Source organism: Pleurodeles waltl, chromosome 2_1 (assembly GCF_031143425.1).
Source record: "Pleurodeles waltl isolate 20211129_DDA chromosome 2_1, aPleWal1.hap1.20221129, whole genome shotgun sequence".
In the NCBI taxonomy this organism is placed as follows: Eukaryota; Metazoa; Chordata; class Amphibia; order Caudata; family Salamandridae; genus Pleurodeles; species Pleurodeles waltl.
In genome coordinates, this window is record NC_090438.1 from 804,219,846 (window position 1) to 804,236,554 (window position 16,709).

Consider the following 16,709-nt stretch of genomic DNA (forward strand, 5'->3'; position numbering starts at 1 on the left):
GATTGCTTTCTCTCTAGGTGGCAATGAAGGAGTTGTTGACACGTTCACTAAGTTCTGCAAGATGCTGGTTGAAGGTACAAGGTCTGCTGGGGGCTTCAACTGCTGTGGTACCGTGGGCGATATTTCATTTAAAGCCAATTGTAAATCACATCCTCAGACATTGGGATCCTAGCTCCACGGACTACGAGCTCATGAATCCTCTCTCAGCTTAGATTTCATTAGACCTGTCCTGGTGATTAGTTCAAGAAAATCTGTTGAAAGGGGTCCAGTTTCAGCTCCCTCCCAAACTTATTTTAAGAACAGATGCCAGCAGGTGGGGATCGTGTGCTGTGTTGAATCACCTGAAGAGAGGGGCTCCTTGGTCTCAGTGGGAAAGGTACCAGTCCTCAAACTGGTGGGAACTCATGGCAGTGATGAGGACTTTGAATGTTTTCAGGAACTACTGAAATGTCAGAATATTGTGGTCCAGACAGAGAATCAAGTGGCAAGGGCCTACCTGAACAGGCAGGGGGCACTCAGTCAGGTTGCATCCCTGAATGTTCTGAATCCAAAGGTGGTGTACATTTGAGGAGAGATGAATTTCTGGGAAGAACGTTTCAGCTGGAACTTGCCATCCTCAGTGACTTACCACTTGGCTCAGTCTCTGTTCCACCGGGTGTGACAACAGTTTAGGGGTCCCTTGGCTTTACCTATTTGCCTCTCCAAGCAATGCACAATGTCCTCACTTTTGCAAAGAGCCCCCATCTCCCCTGGCTTGGGCGGTAGATGCACTTTCAGTTCCTTTGTCACAGGGGTAGCTGAATGCTTTTCCTCCAATTATTCTTCTGTCAAGGGTTCTGTAGAAAGTTCAGGTGGAAAGGGCTCAGGTGATCCTATTAGCGAATCCCCATTGCGCCATATTGGCTCATTGTCATTGGTTTCCCCTCCTTCTGTCTCTGGCCAAGAGGGTCTGTTTTTGGTTCTCCCTCACAGTCAATCTCCTCTTCAATTTCCACAGCTGTCACACCAGATGGTAGCTTGGTTCTCTCTGATGGCGTGGCTATTGAACGTGTAGGTTTGGTACATTTGGGTTGTTCTTCCAAAGTTGCTTTGGAGGTTCAGTCTTCTAGTAAGCAGTCTACCCTGAAATCCTATAAGAAACATTATGGGTCTTTTTCTCATTGATGCCTCTCTAGGTCTGAGAATTCGACTTGCATTGATCCCTTTAACATCCTGGATTTTTTGTGTCATGGGTTTGTGAAAGGTTTGATTCATAGCTCTTTTACTGCTCAGTGGGCTGCTATTCTGGCTTGTCATTCTTTTTCTGATGATTTATCTATTTCTCCCCCTGGTATTGCATTTGCTTAACAGTTTCAGGTTACAGAGGCCTGTTGTCAGGAGGATGGCTCCTTCTTTGGACTTGTCGGTTGTCCTGTGAGGTTTACAAGGTGTTCCTTTGGAACCTTTGGAGGAGGTCGAGTTGGCCTGGTTGTCAGCTAAAGTGGTTTTCTTTATGGCCATAACCTCTGCTATCTGTTTGGGTGAATGAGGGGCACTTATGGCTGTTTTTGCCTATCTGACGTTTTTTCCAGACCGCGTGGTCCTCAGATTGGACCCAAAATTTGCCCCTACCGTGTCTTCCTCTTTTCATTTTGCACAGGACGGCGTTCTGTCTATTAATTTCCCTGATTCCTCCACTTTTCTTCCTTCCACTCTAAACATCAGGAGGGCTCGTCTGATTTACTTGGCTTTCCAGTTGTCACAAACCTTCTTTGTTGCTTATGGCTATATATTTTAGGGTAAGATGGTTTCTACTCAGACCCTGAGTAGGTGGGTTAGACAAACTACTGTCCATGCTTATGCTCCTGCTGGGAATCGCTCCCCAAGATTGTCCAAGGGCATTTTATCAGGGTGGTTTCCACTTCCTGAGCTGAGACTGGGTGGGTTTCTCTCTTGGAAATTTGCCGGGTGACAACGTCCCCCTCAGACTTTCCTAACTCAGAATTGTCACTCTGTCTGTGAGGATCTAGATGAACACTTTGGTTCCACTGCTTTATCTGCAAAAAGTAAGTAATTATTGTTTTTCATTTCCTGAATGATCATGTATTGCATTTCACCTCTTTGGTACAACCTTGTTTTCTTTGCGCTTTGGTTACTTCCTCATGTGTTAGGACTGGGGCGAGGAGGGCCCCATGAGGGAGTAATGTTCCTGTTAATTACTGGTAATCTTCATTACCCCAACTAGATGGCCATCTCGTCCTCTTCCCTCCCTCCCTGATGCACCATGTTTGGTACGGCTTGGTAACATAACGGGAGGAGGCGGAAAGGAGTCCATTTTATAAATACCTCATATGTAAGGACTCGGGTGAGGAGAATCCCTAATAGGGGTAATGAAGATTACCTGTAAGTAACAGGGAACATGTAGTGAACTAAGAGAAAAGTCAATTGTTATGTAAACCCCTTAGTAGCCCAGATTATTATAAAGCAACATAATAGTTTATTAAGTCACACAGAATAGGTTTTCTGCAACTGATATTCTGAACCTAAGTATTTGAAAGTACAATAATGAAGAAAAGGGAGATGAAAAAGGAGTTTTGGTGAAATAAAATAATATATTATTTTTCTAAGATCACACAATTTAAGCAGGTAAGCCATGATTTATCCAGGTTTTCTGGTTTCACTTTGTACAAATCAGCCACTAAATGGGTATCTTTGTTTTGTCTTTTTTAAGTTAATGCTTTGTTTTTCCCCTTTGTGTTTTTTCTGCGGTTTTTATAGAGCACAAACTTAACCCAAAGATATTGGAGTGCTTTCCATGAGGACCAATCACACTAGATAAAGTTACATTCAGTTTTATAAAGGCAAATTACTAATTTCACTAATCACAGAACATTGAGTCAACGCTGAGACTCAGACCTGGTTCCCTATTTGCAAAGGCAGCAGCTCTGGTCGTAATGCCACATCCTGGGTAGAGATAGGGTAGCAGGCATAAGCCATTTGAAAGCTCAGCTTATTATGGGCTAGAGGATCCAGCAGGACCTTGAGCCTAGCAAGAGCCAGGCTTCAGGATTGAGCCGGGTTCAAGCTTTCAGTGGGACACCCTCCTCTAATACTCTTGTCTGGCTGCAAGTTCTAACAGCTCAAAAGGACAAACATGAAACAGGCATTATTAAATGCCAGAGATTGTAGAACGATCTCCTGCATCTTATACCTAAGACTTGCTCATATTCTATAGCACTTTAAGAAAGGTCTTAAGACTCAGACCTTTGACTAGAGCACTACCACTTACAGACCAAGGGCTAGACATACTACAGGTTTTTGCAGTTTCCAACCCCCTCCACTAATTTGCACTTAAATAAACACCCTTGAATCACAAAACAATCTGGAGTCGGTCTGTGCTTTCACAAATGTGTATTTGCTATAACTAAGGAAAATAGCAATGTCCATTGTGTTGTCAACATACCTATGTCACACAGCTATAGTCCATTATGTAATTTAGCAGAGGTCACACAGTGGGACCCACATCTGTGAAATGGAAAGGCAAAGTGACAAGTCAGGGTCCATACACTGGGTGAAAGTGACAGACATATGATAGGTCTAACAATTGTATGAGATGTGGGAGGCAGTGATGTCTTCTTACCTGTGTCTGTATTGCTGGATAACGTTGTTTCTGTTGTCGATATCCTCTTCTTCTGCCTCCTCTTCTTCACTGTCCACAGGCTCCACAGCTGCCACAAGACCACCTTCTAGACCATCCTCCTGCAGAAAAGGCACCTGTCGTCGCAAAGCCAGGTTGTGCAGCATACAGCAGGCCACGATGATCTGGCACACCTTCTTTGGTGAGTAGTAGAGAGAACCACCTGTCATATGGAGGCACCGGAACCTGGCCTTCAGGAGGCTGAAGGTCCTTTCGATCACTCTCCTAGTTCGCCCATGTGCCTCATTGTAGCGGTCCTCTGCCCTTGTCCTGGGATTTCTCACTGGGGTCAGTAGTCATGACAGGTTGGGGTACCCAGAGTCACCTGCAAATGTGAAGGGACAACTGTTAGACACACACTAACCCTTAGGGACAACCCCAGACCCAGACATTCATTCACACGGTATAGGGTCCTCACCTATTAGCCACACATGGTGCCTCTGGAGTTGCCCCATCACATAAGGGATGCTGCTATTCCTCAAAATGTAAGCGTCATGCATTGAGCCTGGAAACTTGGCGTTCACATGGGAGATGTACCGGTTGGCCAAACACACCATCTGCACATTCATCGAATGGTAGCTCTTCCTGTTTCTGTACACCTGTTCACTCCACATGTGTCCCATCAATGGCACCTATGATGTTGGGGATATGTCCAAGGGCATAGAAATCACCTTTCACTGTGGGCAATTCCTCCACCTGCGCATGTGTTTCAGCAGGGCAGACAACACTCTGGACAACACGTTTGAGAACATAGGCTGGGACATCCCTGATGCAATGGCCACTGTTGTTTGAAAAGACCCACTTGCCAGGAAATGGAGTACTGACAGGACTTGCACTAGAGGGGGGATTCCTGTGGGATGGGGGATAGCTGACATCAGGTCTGGCTCCAACTGGGAACACAGTTCATGGATTGTGGCACAATAAAGTCTGTAAGTGATAATGATGTGTCTGTCTTCCATTTTGACAGGTCCACCAGCGGTCTGTACACCGGACTATGCCGCCATCTCCTCACCTGCCCCAGCGGACGTACCCTATGGACGACAACAGCGAACATGGAGTCAGCCAACACTGAGGTAGTAAAAAAAGAATTTATTGCACACATTTGTCAATCCGCAATGTGCCTGTCACTGTGTGTATGCAAGGCCTAGATAGGAGTGACGCATTTAAAAATAATGCCATGTGGCCACCTGAAAATGGCGGCTGCCTGACCTGTAATGTGGGACAAGGGGATATGAGGTAACTGTGCTGGTGTTGTACACCATCGCGGTAGGCGGTCAAAGACCGCGGCCCAATCCTGCATTGATTAACAGTGGGCCCTATGGGTCCCAGGAGCCAATGACGATGTATGCCGGTGATAATGGTACACACCGCCGTGGACGTGACCGCCATTTTCTGTCTGTTCACTCACTTGATACCTGACCTTCGACAGGAGAGGACCTACACTGCAAGCGCTGCTGTCACCTCAGTCTGGAAGCGACGATGGCTCATGTGTCTGGGGAAAGGGCCCGTGCCTTCACTTCAGAGGAGTTGGAGAAGTTAGTGGATGGGGTCCTCCCCCAGTACACGCTACACTACGGTCCTCCAGTCAAACAGGTGAGTACACTGTGAGCATGCTGTATGGGCAATGCCTGTTTGGAGTGGTGTGGATGGAAGATACAGGGGGGGACTGAGGCCTGCTGGAGCGGACGTTGAGTGTATGTGCATCAGGGCAAGGGTGGGAACGTGGGCCAATGACTGTGACGGTCCGGACGGTTAAAGATCATCCTTTTCCCCTGTACTATTCCTCTAGGTCAGCGCCCACCAGAAGAAGGATATTTGGCGTGCCATCGCCACGGACATCCAGACCCTGAGGGTCCACCACAGATGGAGCACCCACAGCCGGAAAAGATGGGAGGGCATTCGCCACTGGAGCAAGAAGACGGCGGAGGCCCAGCTGGGGATGGCCTCCCAATGTGGGAGGGGTGCCTGTCGCACCATGACCCCCCTGCAGTGGTGTATCTGGAGTTGGATGGCCACTTGAGGGCATCACAGCAGCCACAAGGGGGTGAGTATCATCACATCCATCTGACTCTGCATGCATTACGAGGTGTCTGGGTGGGGAAGGTGGGCAGTGGGTTACCCTAGGCCAGGGCGAACTTTGTAGGCAAGGACCCTTTGTGAGGCAGGCTATGTGGCACCCCAACCCCACCAGTGGTAAGAGCCATCTACACCTAGTCAAGCTCCTGTGACTTCCATGTGTTCAGCAATCGGGCATAGGCCTTGTACCCCATGTCCCTGTGATTGATTAGGGAACTCTAAGTGCATGGCGTAGTGCAGAGGGCTCCTGTGTCTGTAGTGTCCGCCAACGATAGCGGTATTGCATGCACTGAACATGTCTTTCTTCTTTCTCCCCCCCCCTTTTTGTGGTCTCCCTGTTCTTGTGTGTATTAGCATCATCAGGCGGAGGAGCAGTGCCACCGGAGCAGGAGGGAGCTGCATCCCACATGGCCTTGGAGGGCGAGACAACGGAGTCTGAAGTCACCAGTGGGACGGAGGGCGAGTGGATCTCCACGGCGGGGACAGGAGCAGAGACCAGCGACACCGACTCCTCTGATGGGAGCTCCCTTGCGGTGGCGGGCCCCTCTGTGCCCACCGCATCTATAGGTACAGCCGCCACCCCCCCACCAGCACCACCCTCCCAGCAGCCCCTCAGCGTGTGTCCCGTGGCCGCTCACCCAGGAGGGTGGGCATCTCCTCCGTCCCAGGCACCTCATGCCCTGCCCCAGTCAGCCCTGCTGCCCTCAGTGAGGAGGCTATTGACCTCCTGAGATCCCTCACTGTTGGGCAGTCTACCATTCTGAATGCCATCCAGGGTGTAGAGAGGCAGTTGCAACAAACAATTGCATACCCGGAGGGCATTCATTCTGGCCAGGCACCCCAACAGCAAGCATTTCAGGCTCTGGCCTCTGCACTATTGGCAGCCATTGTCCCTGTGTCCAGCCTCCCCCCTCCAACCTCCTCCACCCAGACCCAATCCCCTGTACCTCAGCCTATCCCAAGCACTCCATCAGACCAGCATGCACACACCTCAACACACAAGGGTGGCTCAGGCAAACATAAGCACCACACATCCCACAGGCACTCACACAAGCATCATACCAATGCGGACATACCAACATCCACTGCCTCCACTGTGCCCCCCTCCTCCACGTCTCCCTCCTCCCTCCCTGTCTCGTCTCCACTCACACCTGCATGCACTACATCTTCAGCCACTACCTCCATCACCAGCACTCCCATCACCACACACCGCTCACGTGCACTCACCACCCACACTACCATTCACACATCCCCTGTGTCCTCTCCCAGTGTGTCAGTACGCCCTCCTCCCAAAGTACACAAATGCAGTCACACACCCACCCAACAGCCATCCACCTCACAACAGCCTCCAGCCCATGCACCTTCACCCAAAGTCAGCAAACGTACACCTCCTACATCCACTACCTCTTCCTCCACTCCCAAACCCCCTCCATCTACCCATCCCAGTGTGTCTAAAAAGCTTTTCCTATCACATGTCGACCTCTTCCCTACACCTCCCCCGTCCGTCTCCTAGGGCCCACCTTTCCAGGTCCCAACCCAGCACCTCAGCCACCACATCACCGAGCACAGTGGTGCCAGCAATAGCGGGATTTTGGAGCACGCCACGCAACAGGGCTGCCAGTGTCTCAAGGAGCAAGGGCAAGGACATTCCCCCACCTCAAAACTAAAAATGTTGCCCACATCCCGTAGGGAGAAGGCGAAAACACCTGCCACCAAGGGCTAAGGCAAAACAAAAGTGGAAAGTGGCAAGACAGCTGCGCCACCATCCAAGGTGGGGAAGGGTCAGAAAATCAAAGGCAGGTCCACATCGATGCCAACCTGCACGGCAGACAAGATCACCACCAGCACCGCCACCTGCACCACCGCCACAGACACCGCCGCCAGCACCGCAGACACTGAGCCGCCACCAGCATCGCAGACACTGAGCCCGCCACCAGCACCGCAGTCAGTGAGCCCGCCACCAGCACTGCCGCCACAAAGACCGCCACCAGGACCATTTCCACAGAGCCCACCGCCAGTACCGTTTTCCCAGAACCCGCCGCCAGCACCGATGCCACAGAACCCACCGCCAGCACCGATGACACTAAGTCCGCCGCAAGCACCGATGCCACAGAATCAGCCGCAAGCACCGCCGCTACTGACACCGCCGCCAGCACCGCCATCGGCCCGCGACATCCTGAGCCAGTGGCACCACCGCAGACATGGCTGCCATCCCTAGTGATCAGTCATACGAGGCTGGTGGTCAGTTCCAGAACCCAGCTTGCATGTTGCACCACCGTCAGTGGAATGTCACATCCACTACCTCAGTCCTTAGCAGGATGAAGCACTCTGGGCACAAAGCCCCCTCCAGAACCAGTGGAGAAAGGCATCCACTACCTCAGTCCTTGGCAGGATGAAGCACTCTGGGCACCAAGCCCCCTCCAGAACCAGTGGAGAAAGGCATCCACTACCTTAGTCCTTGCAGGATGAAGCACTCTGGGCACAAAGCCCCCTCCAGAACCAGTGGAGAAAGGCATCCACTTGAGAGACTGGCTTTGCACTCCCCAGGATAAAGCAGTGGGCAACCCACCCACTGGAGAGACTTGAGAGACTGTGGCTTTGCACTCCCCAGGATAAAGCAGTGGACAAACCACCCACTGAAAAGACTTGAGAGACTTGAGAGACTGTGGCTTTGCACTCCCCAGGATAAAGCAGTGGGCAACTCACCCACTGGAGAGACTTGAGAGACTGTGGCTTTGCACTCCCCAGGATAAAGCAGTGGGCAAACCACCCACTGAAAAGACTTGATAGACTGTGGCTTTGCACTCCCCAGGATACCTCAATGGGCATGGAGCACCCTCGTGGAGCTGGCGTCGTGCACGCATCCGGCTGAGGTGCCCCCTCTTCCCTTCCCCCTGAGGTGCCTGTTTCATTTTGATCTGATGCCCCAGCAGTGTTCTCTCCGTTTGGAGTCTGGTATTGAGTGTGGGCCTCGCCTATGCATTTTGGGCCCAGTGGTCCATGGACTATGAATGGTGCACTATCCGGACTTGAATAGTTGGTGTACATAATTGTTTATACTGTATTTAAAGTTTTGACTAATGGATTGTTATTGATTACAATTGTTACAATCATTTCCTTTTGTCATTACGTTCTTCCAGGGGGGATTGGGGGGTGTAAATCTAATGTTGCAGCATGTATTGGTGTGTGTGTTATATCCTGGTGAGAAATTTTTCTTCAAAACCCCATCCCAGTTACATCTTGGTAAGATGTATTTCTATAGCTGATTTTCTGCCATCCATTCTCATGTGAACTGATAACAGCATTAGAGGTGCCTTCAAGTACAGGGCTACACAGATAGCTGGTCTGGCACTGACAGAATATTCCACCCTCTGATGTAGAAGGTGAGATGTGTCCTTGACACCTACATAGCACTGCGGGTGGCTCAATCTTCCTCTGGGCCTCTTTGAATACATATTTACTTCATTATTTGTTTCTTGTGCCTCAAATCCTGTGGCATCGACCTCATGTTCTAAATCAAAAGAACAGGTAAAAAGGGTGCATGTCTATGCATGTGTGCCTGACTACACAACCTACGCTTGGTGAATGCAGCTGCCACTCTTTCACACCAATTGTCCCGACTGGCCTGTGAAAAGTATGGTAGGAGATACGTAGTGCCAATTAAGGAGACCGGCACATGACATGCCTGGGATCTTTCCTCTCATGCTTTGAATCATTATCTCATAAATAGGAGGAAGATACCTGGGCACAGTTGATTTTCATTCAGTTGATTACAGAGTACTGTCTAATTCCATCTTATAAACACTACCACTTCACATTAGGAAATTAACATAGAATTTTCTGCATGGACCACTCTTTTGATGCTCCCCTCCTTATAAATTCACTGACTGATTCATTTTTGCCTGTGCAAACTCATCTGGACTCCACAGCACTGGTGCACTACCCAGCTTACCCTCCACCATCATTATGAGCCTCCACAGACTGACTGATTTCCAGTTCCCAGATGCACTGTCCAGTCTTAGCTCACCAAGGAAATGTTCGCCCAGGGGACTCTTCTGTTGCAAACTACATATACCAATAAGCTGCAGTAATCACTGCTACTGTACCTTCCCAGAAAGTGTCTATTACCTTGCCCCTTACCTGAGCGAGCTGCTTAGCAGGCCTCAAGGAGAAACGTGCTCTTCTGGTTTGCTTCTCCACCGGGAAATATTAAATGTGTTTCCAGGCTATGCAAGCCTATGCTGATCAAAATATACAGATCACTAGCCAGAGCTCCGTAAAAGAAAACTTGAGTGTTTACCTAGCTGCATCAAAACATTGATATCAGAAGTATGTACATACAGCATTGTAGACCTTGACATTTGAGGACGGCCAAGACAGCATCATTGACCTTTTACTGTGCAGTAGTAAATATAGATCTGGCTATAGTTATGGTCTTAACTGTATTCTCTCCTTCTTCCACTAAAACATTGTCAACAGTTTCCTGATCTCTGACAGTGTTACAAGAGCTGATAGCATCCTGTGTGTTTTGCTTTACATGCAATATGCAAGTATTTATGCTAATGACATTTGTTACAGCTTGTCATGTGGACCTTTGGGGAAAAATGTTCTTAGACTTATCCAGCTATCACATATTTGTGATTAATGCAGTCAATTAGTTTTCAATGTACTATAAGTTGAACATTTCACTGTAGTTGATACTGTTTGTCCACTAGAGACTGGACACTGATTGGCAACGACAGTTACACAATGCTTAACACTATCAATGGTGAATGGTCACACATAATCTGCTGAAGCACTCTGGGATACATTTATCCGATATGCTCTACTTCGAGCAGTTATTTTAGAGCTGTTAATGATGAAAACAAAGACCCCAAAACATCAGCTATGAAGAACCACTTATCTTGCCCCCCACTGTGCCTCCTTAACATCACCATGGTAGCACGGTATTTACAAGACGGTGCACCATGGTGCATGTTAGCACACTAGAGTCATCATTTTTGACGCTATTGTGGTAGATTGGTCTACTAGTGCCAAAAATGATGGCGCTAGTCCGGCAATCCGTGGGGAGGCCCATTGGAAACAATGGGAGTGTCACTTTAACGCCTTCCTTGGGTAGACATTAAAAATGACGAGTAAAATGACACAGGGAAATCTTGAAAATTTCACTTCTCCATTTTTCTGGGCCTCTTAACAGGGTAACACACCCCTGGCATACATTATGCCTGGCGCAGGCATAATGTGGTACAAGGGTTTACAAAGTCACACAATGCAAGCATTGCGCTACTTTGTAAATATGGCACGGGAGTAAGGCCTCCTTAACGCCACCTTAGTGTAAAAAGAAAAATGATGTTAGGGCAGAGCATGGTGGCGCTAGGGGCTTGTCAATATGCCCCTTAATGTAGTAATACGCGGGGAGTAAGTCAAGAGAGTTACTTCATTGCATCAGAGGCATCAAAACTAGACGTCATATTTTAAATGCATTGGGTTGGGGCTTATAGTACACCTGACTAATTCTGGATATAAATAAATAAGCACGCTTAGCCTTAGTCTAGGACTTGTTCTTTCAATCGGGGAGTATGCCAGTAGTACAACAACAGAAGTCTCATCAGTCTTTGTGAAACGACCCTAATGAAATTTGTGTAGATCTTTGATTTCCAGATTTCTTAGATAATAACAAAATGAAGCTGCATTTACATTTCTTCCCCTCCTTGATTTTCATTTGCACATGTCAAATTCTGGATTCACAAACCCGACTGAACTGCAGACATCTGTGTTTTATCTAACTGGTTCACCATCCACGGCCCCTAGATTCCGTTTCCCCAGACAATTTATAAAAAAGCTATAGGAGTCAGAATCCCTTTTTCCAACTATCACCCTCTTAATATACAGCTGCAACTTCATTAGCTGGAATTGCTGCATTATTTAAAACCGAGATTGTGTTAATGTTGCTATAATGTAAAATACATTCTTTTTAAAGAGGCTTTATCTATTCTTGAAGCTTTTAGCATTTGGCAAAAAAAATGGGCTTTTTTAACCAATTACTTTGAGTGCACTGCTAAATTTAAGATGTGACTGCAGTGCTTTCCAGCCTGGAGACCAGACTAATGCTTGTCCTTTGGGCACAGTATGTTAGGTTCATATTTTCCTCCTCTATCTGTATTCCCATGTCGTTTGATAGTAGTCTGAAATATCAAGGAGGGAATATTCTAGGCAAAATATTGAGGATAAAAATATTGCAAGGTAAGTGCATGTAGAGAAGTATATGTTTAACATTCTTAACTCCACGCCTCCGTACCTTGAAGATATAGATATGTATATATATATATATATATATATATATATTTCTTCAACAAAATTCGTCATCGCACTCCAGGAAGTTCTTATCTCAGCCTTTTAATTAAAAGGTTTAAAAGGCTGAGATAAGAACTTCCTGGAGTGCGATGAGAAACTTTGTTGAGGAAATTTATAGGAGTTTTGGTCGCTAAATCCTTTATTCGCACCGGCAGTAGGAGCGCGCGATTTCATATGCGGCCATTTGTTGACTTTTATATATATATATATATATATATATATATATATATACAGGGAGTGCAGAATTATTAGGCAAATGAGTATTTTGACCACATCATCCTCTTTATGCATGTTGTCTTGCTCCAAGCTGTATAGGCTCGAAAGCCTACTACCAATTAAGCATATTAGGTGATGTGCATCTCTGTAATGAGAAGGGGTGTGGTCTAATGACATCAACACCCTATATCAGGTGTGCATAATTATTAGGCAACTTCCTTTCCTTTGGCAAAATGGGTCAAAAGAAGGACTTGACAGGCTCAGAAAAGTCAAAAATAGTGAGATATCTTGCAGAGGGATGCAGCACTCTTAAAATTGCAAAGCTTCTGAAGCGTGATCATCGAACAATCAAGCGTTTCATTCAAAATAGTCAACAGGGTCGCAAGAAGCGTGTGGAAAAACCAAGGCGCAAAATAACTGCCCATGAACTGAGAAAAGTCAAGCGTGCAGCTGCCACGATGCCACTTGCCACCAGTTTGGCCATATTTCAGAGCTGCAACATCACTGGAGTGCCCAAAAGCACAAGGTGTGCAATACTCAGAGACATGGCCAAGGTAAGAAAGGCTGAAAGACGACCACCACTGAACAAGACACACAAGCTGAAACGTCAAGACTGGGCCAAGAAATATCTCAAGACTGATTTTTCTAAGGTTTTATGGACTGATGAAATGAGAGTGAGTCTTGATGGGCCAGATGGATGGGCCCGTGGCTGGATTGGTAAAGGGCAGAGAGCTCCAGTCCGAATCAGACGCCAGCAAGGTGGAGGTGGAGTACTGGTTTGGGCTGGTATCATCAAAGATGAGCTTGTGGGGCCTTTTCGTGTTGAGCATGGAGTCAAGCTCAACTCCCAGTCCTACTGCCAGTTCCTGGAAGACACCTTCTTCAAGCAGTGGTACAGGAAGAAGTCTGCATCCTTCAAGAAAAACATGATTTTCATGCAGGACAATGCTCCATCACACGCGTCCAAGTACTCCACAGCGTGGCTGGCAAGAAAGGGTATAAAAGAAGGAAATCTAATGACATGGCCTCCTTGTTCACCTGATCTGAACCCCATTGAGAACCTGTGGTCCATCATCAAATGTGAGATTTACAAGGAGGGAAAACAGTACACCTCTCTGAACAGTGTCTGGGAGGCTGTGGTTGCTGCTGCACGCAATGTTGATGGTGAACAGATCAAAACACTGACAGAATCCATGGATGGCAGGCTTTTGAGTGTCCTTGCAAAGAAAGGTGGCTATATTGGTCACTGATTTGTTTTTGTTTTGTTTTTGAATGTCAGAAATGTATATTTGTGAATGTTGAGATGTTATATTGGTTTCACTGGTAATAATAAATAATTGAAATGGGTATATATTTTTTTTTGTTAAGTTGCCTAATAATTATGCACAGTAATAGTCACCTGCACACACAGATATCCCCCTAACATAGCTAAAACTAAAAACAAACTAAAAACTACTTCCAAAAATATTCAGCTTTGAAATTAATGAGTTTTTTGGGTTCATTGAGAACATGGTTGTTGTTCAATAATAAAATTAATCCTCAAAAATACAACTTGCCTAATAATTCTGCACTCCCTGTATATATATATATATATCGTCAATGTTCATATAAACGGTGTTAGGCATTGAAAAATTATGCACACTCACCTGTTGATTTTTTTGTCCTTGATTTTATGACTACCATATGAAGTTATAACAATATTCCCTACTCGATATTCAGGAACCACACCATATTGTTTGACTGGCAAAGGAAGGTTGCAGTTATGGTATACTGCAGCAGGGCGTGGGTACATTGGTTTCTGAAGCTTTCATCTGAGTAAGGAAGGGTAAGGGCATGTTATCCCTTTTGGAAAGAGTTCCTTCTTCTGAGTGTTAAAAGCATGCATGCACCTACAAAATGACGGAAGGCTGCGTCATGTTGTACAGCAGTAGCAACTCACTTGAGTCGGGCGGGAGCGGCGCTCGGGGGTGGGGTTACTTGGGTAAAATGTATAAAAAATATATATGTTAGGCAGGGAGCTCCCAGGCAGACAGGGAGCTTGTGCAAGCTCTCTCTAGCCCGGCAACTGTGTTGCTGGGCTGGAGAGAGTCTACTACGCATGTGTATTTGGCCGGCCCGAGACGGCCAGCCAAATAATGATGCGCAGTGAGGGGGAGAGCTGTGCACTCCCCCTCAGTGCTCGTCACCCCTGAGGCCCCACCTCTTTAACCAACAAAACAATAATATTATCATTTTGTTTTTAAAGGTTTTTCAGCTTCTGCTGCTGGTGGGTGGAGGCAACGCTCCTCCACCCTAACAGAGGAGCCATCCCCGCTGTACAGAATGGTGTAAAAACATTGAAAAGCCAATATTTCTTATAGGCAAGGCCTATTGGCTTTGCTAATCTGTGTTCTTTTTCTTCAGCCAACACTACTGCGTTTAAAGACTGTCTGCTGGCTCGCCTTTCTCACACCATGAAAAATCTGAAAGGAAACGTCCGCAATACTAATGGCTCACTTATGAAAGGGGAAAAGCACTATTGTCAGCATTCAGTATCATGATTTAGGTGTGAACCTATTAGCAGCAAACATTTTTTCAAATTACAGAAATAGATACCCTCACATCACAAACTGACATCTTCACAGCTGCTTAACAAACCTGTATGTCTCAGTGTCATAGGGTTCACATACCACGCAGTAGTAATACTTAATATTAATCACAAGCAGGATTGCAAAAAGTCAAACTTACCAACTGTGACTTTAAACACAATGCTACTAATCCACCTACACAGAGCCATTTTAAGATATTGGCAAAGTGGGCACCTGTCAGGGCTCCTAGCTTCCAAAGGTGCCCCCTGGTAAAGTGAACAAGACAGTCGAAATTCCTGCCATAATAATGTTGTTCATGAAAAACAGCTTATTTTTCTACTTTGACAAAGTAGCATGCATGACAGAAATTCTATGCCACATATACTAAGGGTTTGTGATGGGAAAAAGTGATGCCAAGCAATACAAACTCTTGCAAGGGTGTTTAAATCACGGCGCAAAAGTGCTGGCGCGCAAATGGTGCACTTTTCTCAGTGCAAATAGATCTTTGTGTTTCCCCCTGCACCTTTGCTAAATTTGCTGCTGTGCGCTAGCGCAGCATCCTTTGCACCATAGTGCAAGGATGGCTGCGTTGAGGGGAGATAGTTTTTCTGCAGGAAGGAGCACCTTCCTGCACAAAAACAGTCTTAAATGGCGATTTGTTCTTTCTATGTGTGCTGCAGAATGCATTTCTCCTCGTTGCGCCATGCTAACGCCACCCCATTAGATTTTGACACTGCCTCAGGTTTACGAAAATTCATAAATCTGGGACAGCGTCAAAATGCAATGGGTGTTGCTGTGAAATGCACACAGCAACACCCATTGTAGCCCCCTTCACTCAAAATACTGCGTGTGAAGGGGCTGTATTTACAAGGTGTCATTAAGCCACAAAAAGTGGTTTAATGCCACCGTGTAAATACAGAGCAGGGCATTGCGCCACCGGAGCATCATGAAAAGTGATGCTCCGGTGGTGCTAAGAGCTCTTAAATATGCCCCTTAGTTTTTTGCACAAAGCCTGATCTACTGAGCTATGAGCTTTGCATCCACAATTATGCCTCCTTGAACATACACTAACATAGAAAAATGTTTTGTTTTCTACAAACATTTCACAGATTGCATGTGTTCCGCACTGTACAGCACATTTACAATGTATGGACCATTTAAGAAGTAATCTTGGCACGGAATTTTGTAGTATAAAGGGAATTTTTCCAGACTAAATCCTATGCTAGAATGCACACACACATCTCTGCACCATGGTGCAAAGGTTGTGTATGGTACTAGGCAGTGTGTGAGCCAACAAGGGTTAGTGAGCAGCAGGCCAGTTTTAATGAAAATGACTGGAAGTTTGTTTCGTATATGCCTCTCAAATTCCTCTTTTTGTTTTTAACCACATTTCCCTTTCTACTTTTTATCCCTCTTTTTACCGTTCTATTTTTCCTCCATCCTCTTTACATGACTTGTTTTTTTTCTATAACTCTTCTCAATCTGTTTTCCTCTACATGTACGTTTTGTTTCTCTTCAAGTCTCTCTGGCTACGTCTACCTCTTGCTGCCTTTACCTCTCTCGAATTCACCTCCTTTTCTACATTACCAGGACAGTTTCTGGGCATCTGAGCACTCTCCATCCATCCATTCATTACCTATCACTTCCTCATCTTTTTTGGTACTGCAAGTCTCTGCCTTGCTCTTCCTTTCCTTGCCACTTTATCTTTCTCTATCTCTGTATTGCACTGTAAAACCTTTCCCATTTCACTGCCTCTCTTTCTCTTCCTACATCTTCCTCTATCAATCTCTACTTATCTTTCCATCTGGTTACCCCATCTT